This window comes from Equus asinus, chromosome 12 (assembly GCF_041296235.1).
Source record: "Equus asinus isolate D_3611 breed Donkey chromosome 12, EquAss-T2T_v2, whole genome shotgun sequence".
NCBI lineage: Eukaryota > Metazoa > Chordata > Mammalia > Perissodactyla > Equidae > Equus > Equus asinus.
This window is the reverse complement of record NC_091801.1, coordinates 42,901,441-42,920,530: the sequence shown is the minus strand read 5'-3', so window position 1 is coordinate 42,920,530 and position 19,090 is coordinate 42,901,441. Positions and strand designations below refer to the sequence as shown.

General features: G+C 37.6%; 1 long non-coding RNA gene across 1 annotated transcript in view; it reads left to right on the top strand.

Moving 5' to 3' along the window:
* LOC139039829 (uncharacterized) overlaps positions 1–19,090 on the top strand; it is a 64,931-nt gene that overhangs the window by 38,537 nt on the left and 7,304 nt on the right. Inside the window, exon 4 of the long non-coding RNA XR_011493037.1 lies at positions 1,703–18,409. This is a non-coding gene — a long non-coding RNA (uncharacterized lncRNA). The remainder of the gene's footprint in view (positions 1–1,702; positions 18,410–19,090) is intronic.

Below are 19,090 nucleotides of genomic sequence, written 5' to 3'. Positions count from 1 at the left end.
TTATGTCTATTCTAGATAGAGTTACTTTGTCAGATAGATGTTTTGAAAACACTTTCTCTCAATCTGTGGCTGGATCGTCTATTTTCTTATGTGTCTTTTAAGGAACAAAAATTTTTAATTTTCATGAAGTCAAATTTATTGACTTTTCTTTTATAGTTTATGCCTTTTATTTTAGTTTATGCTTTATTTAAGAAATTTTTGCTTAACCCAACATCACTAAGATTTTCTCCTATATTTTCTTCTAGAAAATTTATAATTTTGGCTCATATATTTAGACACTTATTATGATCCATTTTGAACTAATATTTCCATATGGTGTGAAACAACGATTAAGACCTTTTTTTGCGTATGGCTCTCCAATTTCCTATCACCATTTATTGAAAAGATGATCATTTCCTCTTTGAATTCTCTTGGCTTCTTTGTCAAAAATCATTTGTCCACAGGATAGCCACATAAAAAGAATGAAGTTGTACAGCTATCTCATACCATATACAAAAATTTACTCAAATGGATCAAAGAGCTAAACGTAAGAGCTAAACCTATAAACTCTTACAAGACTACGTAGATTTAAGTCTTTGTGACCTTGGATTAGGCAATGGTTTCTCAGATTTGAATAGACATTTCTCCAAAGAAGATATACAAATGGCCAATAAACACATGAAAACATACTCAACATAATTAACTAATAGGGAAATGCAAATTAAAACCAAATGAGATACCACTTCACATCTGCTTGGATGGCCATAATCACAAAAGACAGGTAAGTGTTGGCTAGGGTGTAGAAAAATTGGAACATTCATGCTGTTGGGAATGTAAAATAGTGCAGCTGCTTGGGATATTTTCCAAAGTCTGGCAGTTCTTCAAAAGGTTAAACATAAAGTTACCCAGCAGTTTCACTCCCAAGTATATAACCAAGATAACTGAAAACGTATGTCCTCGCAAAAACTTGTAAACAAATGCTCATAGCAGAATGATTTGTAAAAGCCCCAAAGGGGAAGCAAATGTCCATCAACTCATGAATAAATAACCAAAAGGTGGTATATCCGTACAATGAAATATTACTAAGCAAGGAAAAGAAATGATACATGCTACAACATTGAAAGCATTCAACTAAGTAAAGAATCCAGTCACAAAAGACCACATATTGTATGATACCATTTATGTGAAATGTCTAGAATAGGCGAGTCCATTGAAACAGAAAGTAGATTGGTGGCTGCCTAGGGCCAGGGAAGGAGGATTCAGGAGGAAATGGGGAGTGACTGCTAATTGATACAGGGTTTCTTTTGTGGGTGACCTAAATTTTCTAAAATTAAATAGTAATGATGGTTGCGCAACTCTCTGAATATACGAAAAACCATTTAATCGTACATTTAAAATGCGTGAATTGTATTGTATGTGAATTATATCTTAATAAAACTGTTATTTTAAAAATCTATTGTCCATAAATTTGTGAGTCTACTTCTGAACTCTCTATGGTGTTCCACTGGCCTGTGACTATTCCAATACCACGTTGTCTGGATTACTGTCTCTTTATGATAAGCTTGGAATCAAGTAGTTTTAGTCCTTCTACTTTGCTCTTCTATTTCCAAGTTGTTTGGCTATTCTATATCCTTTGTAGTTCCATATTCATTTTAGGGTTGACTAATTTATTTCTTCAAAAGAACCTATTGAGATTTTCATTGAGATTCTCTCAAATCTACAGGTCAATTTGAGGAAAAATGACAACTGAGTCTTCCGATCCATGAACCAGTATCTCTCTCCATGTATTAAGGTAATCTTGGATTTCTGTCAGCAATGTTTTACACTTCTCAGTGTATAGTCCTGAATATCTTTTATCAAATTTATTCCTAGAAAATCCATGTTTACGTTATTGAAAATGGTACTTTAAATTTCAGTTTGACCATTTATTGCTAGACATAGAAACGTAACTAATTTTTGCATATTGACCTCATATCTGCAATCTTGCTATACTCACTTAAAAGTTCTAGTAGCTTTTATTTGTAGATTCCTTAGGGTTTTCTTAGACAATTATGCACTTGAAAATAAACACAGTTTTACTTCTTTTCCAATCTGCATGTTTGATTTTTTCTTTTGCCTTACGGTACTGTCTAGGACATCCAATAGAAGTGGTAGGTAAACATTGTTGCTTCATTCCAGATCTTAGGGTAAAAGCATTCAGTCGTGCATCCTGAAATATAAGGTCAACTGTAGGGTTTTTGTAGATACTCGTTATCAGGTGGAAAGAATTCCCTTTTATTCCTTGTTGGCTGAGAGTTATTGTACTGAATGAATCTTTGTGCATCGAATGTTTTTATATATATATTAAAATGATTATTTTTTCTTTAGTTTGTTAATATGGTAAACTATATTAATTGACTTTAACATTAAGTCAACTTTGCATTCCTGGGTTAAACCCCACTTGGTCATGGTATATTTTGTTTTTTCACTCAATTCATGATAAGTTGTTTGTTCAAAAATTGTGCAGAATTTTTCCATCTATTTTCATGAGGGATATTGGTTTATAGTTCTTTTTTCTTGTAATGTCTTTATCTGGTTTTGGTATCAGGATAATGTTGGCTTCATAAAGTGAGTTGGACGGTATTCCTTCCTCTTTAAAAGTCTGGAAGATTTTGCGTAGAACTGGTATACTCCCTCCTGGGATGTTTGGAAGAAGGTGGGGGGGAAATAGGGAAATGCTTGTCAAGGGGTACAAACTTGTAGTTATAAGACAAATAACCTTTGGGTCCTATTGTACAGCATAGTGATTATAGTTAATAATACTGTATTGTATACTTGAAATTTTTTAAGAGAGTAGTTTTGTTTGAGGAAGATTAGCTCTGAGCTAGCATCTGCCACCAATCTTCCTCTTTTTGCTGAGGAAGATTGGCCCTTAGCTAACATATGTGCCCATCTTCCTCTACTTTACATGTGGGACGCCTGCCACAGCATGGCTTGATAAGTGGTTCCCATGTCCGTGCCCAGGATCCGAACCGGTGAACCCTGGGCCGCTAAAGCAGATCACGCAAACTTAACTGCTATGCCACTGGGCCAGCCCCAAGACAGTAGATCTGAAGTGTTCTCACCACACACAACAAAAAAGTAACTATGATGGATGTGTTAGTTAACTTGACTGTAATAATCATTTCACAATGTATATGTATATCAACTGTTTGCATTGTACACCTTAAGTACATGCAATTTTTATTGTCAATTATACTTCTGTAAAGTTTGAAAAAAAATGTTTAGTAGAATTCACCCATAAAGTCATCTAGGCCTGAAGTGGAAATCAATTTCCTTAGTAGGCATAAAGCTAGTTATGTTCTTTATATCTTTTTATTAAGGGTAAAAAAAACAGCTTTATTGAGATATAATTTACATACCATACCACTCACCCATTACAAGTGTACAATTCAGTGGGTTTTGATATATTACATTATTGATTTTTTAAAATTGTGGTAAAATATATTCAACATAAAATTTGTCATTTTAACCATTTTTAAGTGTACAATTCAGTAGCACTAATTCCATTCAAAATGTTGTGCAGCCTTCACCACTATTTTCAAAACTTTTTCATCACCGCCAACAGAAAGTCTGTAATTGTTAAGCAATAAGTCTCCACCCTACCCTCTCTCTAACCCCTGGTTATGTCTACTCTACTTTCTATTTCTATGAATTTGCCTATTCTAGATACTTCATATAAGTGGATTCATACAGTATTTGTCCATTTGCATGGCTTATTTCATTTAGCATAATGTTTTCAGTGTTCATCCATGTTGTGTCATGTATCAGATCTTTATTCCTTTTTATCATTGAATAATATACCTTTGTACATATGCACTACATTTTGCTTATCCTTTCATCTGTGGATGGACACTTGGATTGTTTTCACCTTTTGGTTTTAGTGAATAATGCTTCAGTGAACATTGACATAAAAATATCTGTTTGAGTCCCTGCTTTGAACTCCTTTGGATATATACTTTCAGCTTTCAACATCTGACCATGATGCGTCTTGGTGTAGCCCTCCTTTCATTTATCCGACTTCGAGTTTGTTGAGCTTCAGGGATATATATTGTTTTTATCATATTTGGGAAGTTTTCGATCACTACATAGTCAATATTTTTCTGCTCTTTTCTCTCTCTCCTCTCCTTCTGTTACTTCCATTACACATAGGTTGGTGTGCCTAATGGTGTTCCACAATTCTCTAAGGCTCTGTTCATTTTTCCTCATTCTTTTTTCTCTCTGCTCCTCAGATTGCATAATCTCCATCAGTCTGTGTTTAAGTTTTCTGGTTTGTCCATCTTTCGGTTCAGATTTATTGTTGGGCTCCTTTAGTGAGTGATTGTCCAGCCACACCCTTGATGTTCTCTCCAGAACAGATTTTCTCATTTTTTTGTAATGTAGATAGGTTGAGAACTTTCAAATCTTCAATTTTGGTTTCTTTTTCTAACTTGCACCTCAAAACTCTTCCAGCCTCTACCCATTCCCCAGTTCTAAAGCCACTTCCACAATTTTAAGTATCTGTTACAGCAGCACCCTACATCCTGGTACCAAAATCTGTATTAGTTTGCTAGGGCTGCCTTAACAAATTACCACAGACTGGGGGGCTTAAACTACAGAAATTAATTTTTTCACAGTTCTGGAGGTGAGGAGTCCAAGATCAAGTTGTGGGCAGAGCTGTTTCTTCTGAGGCCTCTCTCCTTGTTTTGTAGGTTACTGTCTTCTCCCTGTGTCTTCACGAGGTCTTGCCTTTAGACGAGTCTTTGTCCAAATTTCTTCTTCTTGTTTGGACGCCAGTCATCTTGGATTAGAGCCCATCCTAATGACCTCATTTTAGCTTAATTACCTCATTAAAGACCTTTTCTCCAAATACAATCACATTATGAGGTACTGGGAGTTAGGACTTCAACATACGAATTTTTCAGGAACACACTTCAGCCCGTGACATACTTCCTGGTATGGAACCTGCATCCTGTCAGCAAGCTGGGGTGTGGGTGCTCAGGGCCCAGTGTTTTCAACCTGCTCCTACCTGTGGTAGAGTTCCACCTTCCAAGTAGGGGCTACTTGGGGTAACAGAGCCCCAGTCCTCTTGGCTACATTTGCCTGGAATAGAACTTCTGCAACATGAAGCTGAGAACGTTAGAGACTGCAGCAGCCTGCTCTCCCAGGGAGAAACTCTCACCCTAGACTGCGAGCTAAGAGGAGAGAGAGGGTCTCATTTTCTTGTAAAGCTAGATCACTCCGACTTGTAGGAGGGGTGGAGGTAGGAGTGGGACATGGCTCAAATGGCACAGACTTGCTGTTTTTACCCAGATTTACTAGATTTTCCTGAGTAAATGTTTTTTAATTTGCTGTATGCCATTAGGACAATTTCCAGAAAATTTAAATTTAAAAATAATAATGATTTTTACCATTTTTCTTTTTTTTGAGGAAGATTATCCCTGAGCTAACATCTGCTGCCAGTCCTCCTCTTTTTTTGCTGAGGAAGACTGGCCCTGAGCTAACATCTGTGCCCATCTTGCTCTACTTTATATGTGGGATGCCTACCACAGCATGGCTTGCCAAGTGGTGCCATGTCCACACCCAGGATCCGAAGCGGCGAACCCCGGGCCGCCAAAGTGCAATGTGCGAACTTAACCACTGTGCCACAGGCTGGCTCCAATTTTGATCATTTAAATGATCGTTTCATGGGGAAATGTTCTGCCGAGCTCCTTATACCACCATTCTGGAAGTCCTGTCTCTATTACTTCTTGAGTCAACTTGGCTAGTTTGTGTCTTTCAAGGAATTTGTCTATTCAATCTAAGTCATTAGTTTGTTGGCGTAAAATTGTCTACTCTATTCCCGTATCACTTTTAATGTTTGAAGGTTCTGTAGTGATGTCTTCTCTCTCTTTCCTGATATTATTTATTTGTGTGTTTTCTCTTTTTTATCCTTATAGGACTTGCTTGAGATTTGTCAATTTATTGATCTCAGACAAATCGTTTTTGGTTTAATTGGTTTTCTCTCCTTTTTGGTTGTTTTTTATTTTTATTGATTTCTTTTATTTACTTTTTTCCTACTTATTTGGGTTTATTTTGGTCTTCTTTTTCTGGCTTCTTAAGCTTTAACCATAGTTTTGAGAATTTTCTTCTCTTCTAATATGAGTTTTTAATGCTATAAATTTTCCTCTAAGAACTGCCTGGCTATACCCCACAAATTTTGATATGTCATGCTTTCATTTCCATTCTATTCAAAATATTTTAAAATTTCTTCTGGGATTTGTTCTTTGATGCATGAGGTATTTAGAAATACGTTTAGATTCCATATATATGCGGATTTTTCAGTTATCTTTTTTTTTTTTTAAGATTTTATTTTTTTCCTTTTTCTCCCCAAAGCCCCCTGGTACATAGTTGTATATTCTTCGTTGTGGGTCCTTCTAGTTGTGGCGTGTGGGACGCTGCCTCAGCGTGGTTTGATGAGCAGTGCCATGTCCGCGCCCAGGATTCAAACCAACGAAACACTGGGCCGCCTGCAGCGGAGCGCACGATGTTAACCACTCGGCCACGGGGCCAGCCCCTCAGTTCTCTTTCAAATACTGTTTTCTCTGAGTTTGAAAATTTTTGTAATTGAGGTCACATTGGTTTTTAATATTGTGTAAATTTCAGGTGTACATCATTATATTTCAGCTTCTGTATAAGTTACATCATGTCCACCACCAAAAGTCTAGTTTCCATCTGTCACCATATATATGTGCCCCTTTACCCCTTTTGGCCTTCCCCCACCCTCTTCTCCTTTGGTAACCACCAATCTGTTCTCTGTTTCTGTGTGTGTGTTTGTTTGTTTATATTCCACATGAGTGAAATCATACAGTATTTGTCCTTCTCTGTCTAACATTTCACTTAGCATAATACCCTCAAGGTCCATCCATGTTGTCGCAAATGGCACAATTCCGTCTTTTTTATGGCTGGGTAGGATTCCATTGTGTACATATACCACATCTTTATCCATCATCTGTTGATGGGCACTTAGGTTGCTTCCCGGTTGTGGCTATTGTGAATAATGCTGCAATGAACATAGGGGTACATGTATCTTTTCAAATTAGTGTTTTCGTCTTCTTTGGATGTCTACCCCGAAGTGGAATAGCTGGATTGTATGGTAGTTCTATTCTTAATATTTTGAGAAATCCCCATACTGTTTTCCGTAGCGGCTGTAGCAGTTTGCATTCCCACGAGCAGTATATGAGGCTCCCCTTTTCTCCACATCCTCTGCAACTCTTGTTATTTCGTGTCATTTTAGTAATAGCCATTCCGATGGATGTGAGGTGATATGTCATTGTAGCTTTGGTTTGCATTTCTCTAATTATCAGTGATGTTGAACATCTTTTCTTTTCTTTCCGTTTTGGAGAAGATTAGCCCTGAGCTAACTTCTGCTGCCAATCCTCCTTTTTTTGCTGAGGAAGACTGGCCCTGAGCTAACATCCGTGCCCATCTTCCTCTATTTTATGTGGGATGCCTGCCACAGCCTGGCTTGAGAAGCATTGTGTAGGTCTGCCCCCGGGATCTGAACTGGAGACCCCAGGTTGCCAAAGTGGAAGGTGTGAACTTAACCGCTGTGCCAACGGGCCGTCCCCTGAACATCTTTTCATGTGCCTGTTGGCCATCTGTAAATCTTCTTTGGAAAAATGTTCATATCCTCTGCCCATTTTTTGATTGGATTGTTTGTTTTGTTGTTGTTGAGTTGTGTGAGTTCTTTATATATTTTGGAAATTAACCCCTTATTGGATATATGACTTGCAAATACTTTCTCCTAGTTGGTGGGTTGTCTTTTCATTTTGTTGATGGGGAAGACTTTTAGTTTGATGTAGTCCTGTTTGTTAATTTTTTTCTTTGTTTCCAGTGCCTGAGGAGACATGGTATTCAAAAAGATACTGCTAAGACTAATGTTGAAGAGCATACTGCCTATGTTTTCAGCTAGGAGTATTATGGTTTCATGTCTTACAATCATCTCTTTAATCCATTTTGAGTTGATTTTTGTGTATGGTGTAAGATAATAGTCTACTTTCATTCTTTTGCCTGTGGCTGTCCAGTTTTCCCAACACCATTTATTGAAGAGACTTTCCTTTCTCTATTGTCTGTACCTAGCTCCTTTGTCGAAAATTAGCTGTCCGTAAATGTGTGGTTTTATTTCTGGACTCTCAGTTCTGTTCCATTGAGCTGTGTGCGTGTTGTGTACCAGTACCATGCTGTTGTGATTACTGTAGTTTTGTAGTATGTTTTGAATTCAGAGATTGTGATACCTCCAGCTTTGTTGGTTTTTCTCGAGATTGCTTTGGCTTGTTATTAGTTTCTAATGTAATACCATTGTGGCCAGAAAGCATAGTTTTTATTATTTGAATTCTTTTACATTTATTGAGACTTTCTTTACGGCCAATCTTACCGTCTATCTTGGTCAGTGATCCAGTTGTATTTGGGAAAATGTTAGGTAGAATGTTGGTTGATAGAGTTATTCAAGTCTTCCTTTACTGATTTTTCTGTCTACTTCATTTGTCATTTATTGAGAGAAGGGTATTGACATCTCTAATAGTGGCTATAATTGTGGATTGGTGCAGTTCTTTTAATTTTATCATTTTCTGTTTTATGTATCTTGAAGTTCTGTCATTAGGTGAATATGTATTTAGTGTTGTTCTTCTTTTCCATACAATTTGACAGTCTCTACCTTTTCGTGACAGTCTCTATCTTTTCATGTTTCAAAAATCTCTACCTTTTGATTTTTTTTTTACAGCATTCACAGTTAAAATGATTACTGGTTGTTGTGATTAAAGTGGTCAAATGCACCATTGTGCTATTTATTCATTCTCTTTCTTATTTGTGATCTCTTTGTATTTTTTTTCTACCTTCTTTTAGAAGGCAGAAAATTTTACATTTTCTAATTCCATTTAATCTCCTTTATTCACTTGTTACGAATAAGTCAATATTCTTTTCATATTATCTGTACTCTTTGTTTTCTTTATTTTATAAGTTGTTTTAGGGTTTATATTAGACATCTTTCACTTATTACGCTCTACCTTCTGATCATATTATTATCCTTCATGTATAGTATAAGCTCATTACAATAGTTTACTTTGATTTCACCTTTCCTAGATTTTAGGTTATTGTGGATATACATTTTATTTCTACATATATTAGTAACCCCACATGCATTGTTACATTTTTGTTTTAACCAGTCAGTAATGTTTTAAAGATATTTAAAAATTAGGGAAAAGTGTATTTTGTATTTACTCACAAACTTTCCGTTTCCAGTGCTCTTTATTTCCTTGTGTATATCCAGATTTATAGTTGGTATCATTTTTCTTCTGTCTGGAGGATTTTCTTTAATATTTATTATAATGCTGGGCTGCTGGTGATGAATTTTAGCTTTGATATGTCTGAAATAGTATTTATTTCATTTTCATTTCTGAAATGTATGTTTACTGTATATAGAATTCTGGGCAACCATTATTTTTCTTTCAGCTCTTTAAAGGTGTTGCTCCGTTGTCTTCTGGCTTTCATTCAATCCAGTGAGAAGTCTGCTGTAATTCTCATTTTTCTTCTGTACACGTGTCTTTTTTTGGGCTGCTTTTAAGTTTTTTCCTTATCACTGATTTTAAGCAGTACGATTATGATGTGCATTGGTGTAGTTTTCTTTGTTTCTTCTGCTTGGGGTTCATTGAGCTTCTTGGAAATATGAGTTTATGGTTTTCATTAAATTTGGAAAAATTTCATCTGTAAGTCCTTCAAAATTTTTTGTCCTATCCCTCTCCTCCTTTTTGGGAGTGCAGTTATATCTATATTAGGGCACATGATGTTTTTCTATAGCTCACTGATATTTGTTTTTTTCCAATCTTTCCTCTCTCTCATTTTAGATGATTTCTGTTGTCTTTAAGTTCATTAATCTTCTTCTACAGTGTCTAACCTGTTGATAATTTTAACCATACTATTTTTCTTCTCAGACATTGTATTTTCACTTGTAGATGTTTATTTGTGGTTTGTTTTGTTTGTTTCCTTTTAGATTAACAAAGGTTCTTTTACCATGCTAAAAATATAAAATATACCATCTTAACCATTTATAAGTGTAGCACAATTCAGTAGTGTTAAGTAAATTCATATTGCTGAGGAATAGATTTCTTTTACATCTTCCATATCTCCTTAAAATGCTCATCTTTCATCCTTTTTGAACATATGAACTATATTTATACTAAGTGTTTAAACGTTCTTGCCAACTATTTCTGTCATCTCTGGGTCTGTTCATATTGATTGATTTTTCTTTTTATTTTAGGTCTTATTTTCCTGTCTTGCATATCTGGTAATTTTTTTTTGTCAAGTGCCACATATTGTGAATTTTATTTTCTTAGTTGTTGGAGTTTCTGTATTTTTTTTCTAAAATATTTTCAGGCTTTGTTTTGAGATTCAGTTAAGCCATTTGTAATCAACTCTGCCATTTTGAGGCTTGCTGTCTTGCTTTCTTAGGTGGGTCCAGTACAACTTTTAGTATAGGACTAATTTGGTCCCAACACTGATGTGATACCCTTTTGAGAATGTCCTTGTATTAGGAGGTTCTTTTTATTTGGCTAGTGGGAATATAGAGTATTACCAGCCCTGTGTGAGTTCTGGGATGGCTAGCTTGAATCTTTCTCATGGTCTTTCACTGGCCTTGAGTAGTTTCCTCACACACCTGCATTGATCAGTACTCATTTGGAGCTCTTCCTGTGCAGATCTGTCTTCTCTCATACTTCATCCCATAAATGCTCATAAGATTTCCTTGTATGAACTCTGTATCTTTAGCTCCTGGAACCAGCAGGCTCCGTTTGGGTACTTCCTGCCTGCACACAGCCTAAAAATTCTCTCCAGGCTGTAAGCTGGGGCAATAATATGGCTCACATCTTTTGTTTCATTTCTCTCAGAGATCATTATCTTTCACTGACTGTTGTCTAATATCTGGACACCACTGTATGTTTTGTCCGGTTTCTTAGTTGTGTGTGGTGGGAGGATAAGTCTTGTTGTTTTCTTTTTAATCCAGTTGTTTTCCCCCGTCATTGCTAGAACCCCAAATCTCAAAAATACTGCATCTTGATAGCAGATACATACAGATGTAGTAAAACTACAAAGAAAAGCACAAGAAGGATAAATTCTCAATTCAGAATAGTGGTTACTTCTGGGGAAGCTGGGAGAAAGAGGAATGTGATTAGGTATAAAAAGAGACCTATAGGGGGCCAGCCCCATGGCCGAGTGGTTAAGGTCATGCTCTCCACTTCCACGGCCTGGGGTTCGCTGGTTCGGATCCGGGGCATAGACCTACACACCGCTCATCAAGCCATGCTGTGGCAGCCTCCCACATAGAAGAACTAGAATGACTTATAACTAGGATATAGAACTATGCACTGGGGCTTTGGGGAGAAAAAAAAGAGGAAGGTTGGCAACAGATGTTAGCTCAGGGCCAATCTTCCTCACCAAAAAGCGTGCAAAAACAAGACCTATGACTATTTTTATAATATTTTATTTCATAAGCAGGGTATTGGGCACATAGGTATTTGGCTTAGTGTTAGTCACATTTAATATCAGTCCTGAAATATTTCGCAATTGAAAGATTTCAAACAGAACAAAGGATTAAGTTTTTTAAAAAGACAAACTGGAAATACTAGAAGAAAAAGCAGGTATGTCTTAGTGGTGTCTATAACCTTGATTGAACCTTTTACTCCCTCTACAAATGGATGTATAATATGTAAGAAATAGTCTTCAAATTAATATTATCAATCATTCATAAAAAACATTGAGCCGGTCTTGTGCCCATTTCTTTGATTTTTGCTCTGAGAAGTTGATATGGAGAATATATGTATTTCCAGACTGTTCTTGACTTTTAGAAAAGTTTAAGGCAACTTGACTGAAGTGAGCCAACTAGAATCCTGAGTAGGGAGAATGAGGTCACATTCTGTGGATTCATTCTTCCAGGTCTGCAAAACAGTAAGAAACCATTTCCTCAGTATTAGAGGGATCAGATAGCGGCAAGACTCACCAAACTGTCTTCTATTTCTACCATATGCCTCCCAGAGGAACCAGAACTAGCAATTCTAATGGCCTTGCACAGTTGTAGGAGAACTCCTGCCACTACCACGCATGTATCTATGACTTTCCCTCCTTTATATTTTCCCCTGTGAACATGAAGGACTATAGTAGTAGTTAATTATGTTTTCCGAATATTTCTGATTCTCTGCCTTCCAGGACATGGTAGGACTGCAATTCCCAGATTCTTGGTTTGGGTGGGGTCATGTGAATAGTTCTGGTTAATAAAGTATAGGTGGAAGAAATCTGTGTCACTTACAGACTAGAGCTTTTCATTGCTGGTGTGAGGCCCTTCAGAATCTTACTTCCTTTTGTCACAGCAACCTGCAAGTTTCAGTTTGGTGGCTGCTCTCTCAGCCTGGGTCCTGGAATTAGATAAAAACTAGAGTTCCCAGATGATCCTTGATGAGATTATGATATAATCAAGAAATAAACCTTTGCTGAGAAAGTGCTAAAAATTCCTTTGTATCATTCAGTTCAAATGTCCCTTCAGAGAGGCAGTCCTTGACCACGCAGTCTAAAACCCACCACAAATATCAGTTGCTGTCTAACACAATCCCCTGTTTAATTGTCTTCATAGTACTCTTTACTTTCAGAAATGGTTTTATCTATCTGCACTTCTTTATTCTATTCCCCACCCCCTGCCCAAAAAAGCCCCCAGAATACTCCATGAGAATAGAAGACTTGCCTGTTTGATTCACTGCAGTATTCCCAGCACTTTGAGGATAGAGAGACATGAAAGAATCAGATTAGCCTAATTCTTATAGGCCATGGTAAGTGCAGTGTGAAGTCACTGAAGGGTAATGAGACTCTGACTACTTTTGGAGAATGGACTGGAAGCGGGCAACAGTGGAAGTGAAAGTAGATCAGTCAGTAAACTCTAGCATTGTTCTAGGCAAGATAAAGGGGGGTTGAACAAGTATGGTGTTTGTAGATCAAAAAGATAGGTCTTGTTTATGTGGGAATTAGGGAAGAGAAGCATCAAGAAGACTCTTAGGTTGCTGGCTTTAGTAACTAGATAAATGGAGGTGCCATTTAATGAGATGGGGAATATAAGGGAAGAGCACTTTGGGGGGACTGTGGCAGAGAGTTGGATATCTAGAATTTCCTTTTGACTATGTTATGAAGACATCCTAGTCAAGATATCAATTAAACAGCTAGGTACTGTCCATGAAAATAATCCATAACCAATCTATAAACGAAAATTTGGGTGAATTTGTTCTGAGCTGAAATCTGAGGACCATGGCCCGGGGCCTTTCTTCCCACAGGAAGAAAAGGCACCAAAGAAGTGAGGTGTACAGAGTGGTTATATATCCACAAGCAGGACGTTTCACATATGATTGAAATGTCCCTCCCACAATAGTCACAAGATTGCCCTGTCAGCACAGCACTTGATGGACACAGCAGGTAGTAGGTCTGCTATCTCAGAGGGCGTAGCAGGAGGCAAGTCTGTTGTCTTGAGCTGGGCAGTCACAGGTGAGCACAGCAATCAGTTTCTAGCCTAAGGAAAGACACTTAAGCCTTAAGGAGATGCCAACTTTGGGAGAGGGAGGGAAGTTGCACCTTTATCTCAAGGGCCTTTGTTCTTGCCATAGGGAATATCTAAAGCAGATATACAATGCATGCTCAACAGCCACGGTCAGGCCCTTTTGGAAAGACAAGGTCAGGCCGAATTAGGTTTACACCAAATGGCTTCCTCATATTCTCCAATATATCCTATTGCTTGCCATTTTTATTTGTCAATACAAACAAGTTGAACTCAGATTTGGGATGCAGATATAAACCTGAGAATTTATAAACCATTTAAGATCACCTGTGTTGGGGAAGTGGGAGAATTCCCCCCCCCCTTTTTTTTTAAGGTTCTTATGGCTGGTCAAATAATTTAAAAGGCAGGTTAGCAGGAGAAAAATCAAACAAAGTTTAATAGCATGTATACATGGGAGAAACTCAGGAGAAACAGTAACTCAGTCATCTGGCTGAGGCTGCCTGTTTAAATTTCTTCAGCTACAGACAAGGACGATGTTGGGGGTAGTGATTTGGAGCTTCAAAGGGGAGGAAGGCAACTCCTGGAAATGGAAAAGCAAATGTTTGGTAAATAGAACTTTGATAAGAATGGGCTTAGCAAGGATCCTCCCAGTCTACCAGATACCCAGAGTTATCTAAGGTGATGGCTTGTCCTGGGGACTGGCCTTTATTTTAAATTTCTTTTAGGCAGTTGGGGAGAAGGTGGAATGTTCTTCCTGAGTCTTCTGAGCCTTTATTTTCTTCAGCTTGAAATAATCCACATACCAGAGTGGTGCATCTTGTGGTGGGCCGGTGGCGGGGGGGGGGGGCGGGTCATGCCCTGAACCCCATCACCTGCATAGGAAAAATAGATTTCAACATTTAGGGGTTAGATAGTATAAGAGGAGCCACTAAAAGTGAGAGAAGCATGGGCTATCCAGAAACCCAACAAGAAAAGTATTTCAAGGAGCAAGTGCTCAACTGCTTTGAATGCTGCTAAGAACTCATTTAAGAGAACAGAGAATTTATATTTTTTTCAGCTTTATTGAGGTACAATTAACATTAAAAAATTGTACATATTTAATGTATACATTGTGATGAAGTTGGACAATATGCTTACACCCATGATACCATCACCACAATCCTGGTAATAAATATATCCATCACCTCCAAAAGATTTCTTACGTCCCTTTGCTTTTGTGTGTGTGTGTGGGAAGAACATTTAACATAAGACTTATCCTCTTAAGTTTATAATGTTGTAGATCTCTAGAACTTATGTATCCTGCATAACTAAAACTTTATGCTGAACAACAACTCTCCATTTTCCCCACTCCCGTCCCCTGGCAACCAGCAATCTATTTTCTGCTTGTCTAAGTTTGACTATTTTAGATACCTCCTATAGGAGAAATCATGCTATATTTGTCATTCTGTGACTGACTTGTTTCAGTCAGCATAATATCTTTTTTTTTATTGAGTTAATGATAGGTTACCATCTTGTGTGATTTCAGTTGTACATTAATGTTTGTCATTCGTGTTGTAGGTGCACCATCTCACCCTTTGTGCCCGCCCCCACCCCACCTTTCCCCTGGTAGCCACTAATCTGTTCTCTTTGTCCACATTTTTAAATTCCTCCTATGAGTGGAGTCATACAGAGATTATCCTTCTCTAACTGGCTTATTTCACTTAACGTAATTCCCTCAAGGTCCATCCATGTTGTTGCAAATGGGATGATTTTGTTCTGTTTTGCAGCTGAGTAGTATTCCATTGTATATATATATACCACAACTTCTTTATCCATTCATCTGTTGATGGGCACTTAGGTTGCTTCCATGTCTTGGCTATTGTAAATAATGCTGCAGTGAACATTGGGGTGCATAGGACTTTTGGGATTGCTGACTTCAAGCTCTTTGGATAGATACCCAGTAGTGGAATGGCTGGATCGTATGGTAGTTCTATTTTTAGTTTTTTGAGGAATCTCCATACTGTTTTCCATTGTGGCTGCAGTAGTTTGCATTCCCACCAGCAGTGTATGAGGGTTCCATTCTCTCCAGAACCTCTCCAACATTTGTTACTATTAGCTTTAGATATTTTTGTCATTCTAATGGGTGTAAGTTGATATCTCAGTGTAGTTTTCATTTGCATTTTCCTGATGATCAGCGATGATGAGCGTCTTTTCATGTGCCTATTAGCCATCTGTATATCATCTTTGGAGAAATGTCTGTTCATGTCTCCAGCCCATTTTTTGATCGGGTTGTTTGATTTTTTGTTGTTGAGTTGTGAGAGTTCCTTATATATTATGGATATCAAGCCTTTGTCAGATATATGACTTGCAAATATTTTTTCCCAGTTAGTGGGTTGTTTTTTTGTTTCAATCCTGTTTTATGTGCCTTGAAGAAGCTCTTTAGCCTGATGAAGTCCCATTTGTTTACTCTTTCTATTGTTTCCCTTCTCTGAGAAGACATGGTGTCCGAAAAGATCCTTTTAATACTGATGTCAAAGAGTGTACTGCCTACGTTTTCTTCTAGAAGCCTTATGGTTTCAGGTCTCACCTTTAGGTCTTTGATCCATTTTGAGTTTATTTTAGTGAATGGTGAAAAAGAATGGTCAGTTTCCATTCTTTTACATGTGGCTTTCCAGTTTTCCCAGCACCATTTTTGGAAAAGACTTTCTTTTCTCCATTGTATGCACTCAGCTCCTTTGTCGAAGATAAGCTGTCCATAGATGTGTGGTTTTATTTCTGGGTTTTCAATTCTATTCCATTGATCTGTTCACCTGTTTTTGTACCAGTACCATGCTGTTTTGATTACTGTAGCTTTGTAGTAAGTTTTGAAGTCAGGGATTGTGATGCCTCCCGTTTTGTTCTTTTTTCTCAGGATTGCTTTAGCAATTCGGGGTCTTTTGTGGCCCCATGTAAATTTTAGGATTCTTTGTTCTAATTCTGTAAAGAATGTCATTGGGATTCTGATGAGATAGCGTTGAATCTGTAGATTGCTTTAGGTAGAACGGACGTTTTAACTATGTTTATTCTTCCCATCCATGTACATGGAATGTCTTTCCATCTCCTTATGTCGTCATCCAATTCTCTCAGAAAGGCCTTGCAATTTTCATTATATAGGTCCTTCACTTCCTTGGTTAAATTTACCCCGAGGTATTTTATTCTTTTTGTTGCGATTGTGAATGGTATTCAGTTAGCATAATATCTTCCGGGTCCATCTATGCTTTTACAAATGGTAGTATTTCCTTAATTTTTAAGTTTGAATAATGTTTAATTGTGTGTATATCCCACATTTTCCTCATTTTCTTTATCCGCTTGTCTATTGATGGACATTTGAGTTGTTTCTATATCTTGACTATTGTGAATAATGCTGCAATAAATGTGGGAGTGTAGATATCTCTTCACAATCCTAATTTCAAGTCTTTGCACATATACCCAGGAGTAGAATTGCAGGATCATGTGGTAGCCTATTTTAATGTGGTTTGTTTTGGTGAGGAAGATTGACCCTGAGCTAACACACCTGTTGCCAATCTTCCTCTTTTTGCTTGAGGAAGACTGTCGCTGAGCTAACATCTGTGCTAATCTTCCTCTACTGTATGTGGGATGCTTTCACAGCGTGGCTTGACGAATGGTGCTAGGTCCATGCCCAGGATCTGAACCTCCGAACCCCAGGTCGCCAAAGTGGAGCACACGAACTTAACCACTATGCCAACGGGTTGGCCCCAATCTTCCTCTACTTTTTGTACATGGGATGCCACCACAGAGTGGCTTGATGAATGGTGTGTCGGCCCACACCTGGGATCTGAACCCATGAAACCCCAGCTGCCAAAGTGGAGCGAATGAACTTCACCACTATACTACCAGGCCAGCCTCTATTTTTAATTTCTCTTTTTTTTTGAGGAAGACTGGCCCTAAGCTAACATCTGCTGCCAATCTTCCCCTTTGTGCTTGAGGAAGAGAGGCCTTGAACTAACATCTGTGCCAATCTCCCTCTATTTTATATGTGGGTTGCTACCACAGCATGGCTTGACAAGCGGTGAATGTCTGCACCCAGGATCTGAACCTGCAAACCTGGGCTGCAGAAGCGGAGAGAGCTGAATTTAACCACTACACCACCGGGCCAGCCCCTACTTTTAATTTTTTGAGGAACCTCCATACTGTTTTCCATAGTGGCTGCACCATTTTGCATTCCCACCAACAGTGTACAAGGGTTCCAATTTCTCCACATCCTTGCCAACACTTGCCATTTTCTGTTTTTTGGTAATAGTCATCCTAACATTTGTGGGTGATATCTCAATTGTGATTTTGATTTGCATTTCTTATCAGATTTGGCAATATGGAGGTTATTCATAGGAAAACATATGAATCAAAGAGGAGGAAAAGAGAGTCCACGTAGAACTCTCAAGAAGTTTTGCTATGAAAGCAAGCAGAGAAATAAGCTCAGCGAGAGGGATTACGGGGTAAAGAAAAGTGGTGTTTTGTCTTTGTTTTTTTAAGATGAGCGATTTTACAACATTTTTTATGATGAAGAGACCATCCAGCCTGAGGAGAGATTGATGATGCAGTAAAGAGAGGGGATACGGAAAACAACTAAACCCCTAACTAGGTGGCAGACGTAGGAGTCCAGATCACAGCTGGAAAGACTGAACATTAACAGAAGAAAAGCCACTTCCTTCTCTTTACTATGATGCAGAAGATAAATGCAGTTGTAGGAAGGATTGTACATTTCGTGGTGGGATGTGGGAGAAATTCCCTATCTCGTGACTTTTTTCTGAAGTATAAAGGAAAATCATTGGCCAAGAGAGAACATACAAAATAGTCATCGCGGAGAGCGAAAAAGTAAGTTTCCTAAAACCCTGGAAAAGGATGACCGGCTTAAGGTTTGTGATCATGAATTTAAAGAAAGCTTGTCAGCCTGAAAGCCAGTTCTTTGTGGCGAGGAAAGAGGGCAATAATGAAAAGTGTTCTAGAGAGAGCAAATACAGTAATTGTTGTAGCTTCTTATTTACCCTAAATGATCACTTAAAGTGTATAAGTACATTATAATCTATAACAATGTTAAAGAAAATATATAGCTAACAGAAGTTGGCAAGTAGAAGGAGCAAAGAAGTGTGAGAGGTTAGGTGTGTAAGTATCTTCATCTCGCACAGAGTGAGGAGCTAATGTATAATTTTGACAGTTGAAAATCCAAAAAACAGATGTTTGAAGTACTTACCTTATTTAAATTATACGGTTTATCATAAAATAACTAAAATACTAAGAGGAAATAGTTTAAATTATCTAAATCCTCACCTGTCATAAGATAAGTGAATCCACAATGTCAAAAATTGATAAAACAATTAGTGATTGAGATCCTTTAATTTATAAATATGGAGGCAGTCCCCGGAAGAAATAAAAAAAAAAGTGAAAAGTAATTACCTGTGGAGAACTTTTGTTCCTCATTATTATTTTGTATGACTTGATTTTTTTCATAACAAATGTATGCGTTAGTATACTTTAATAAAATTAAAACAGAAACTA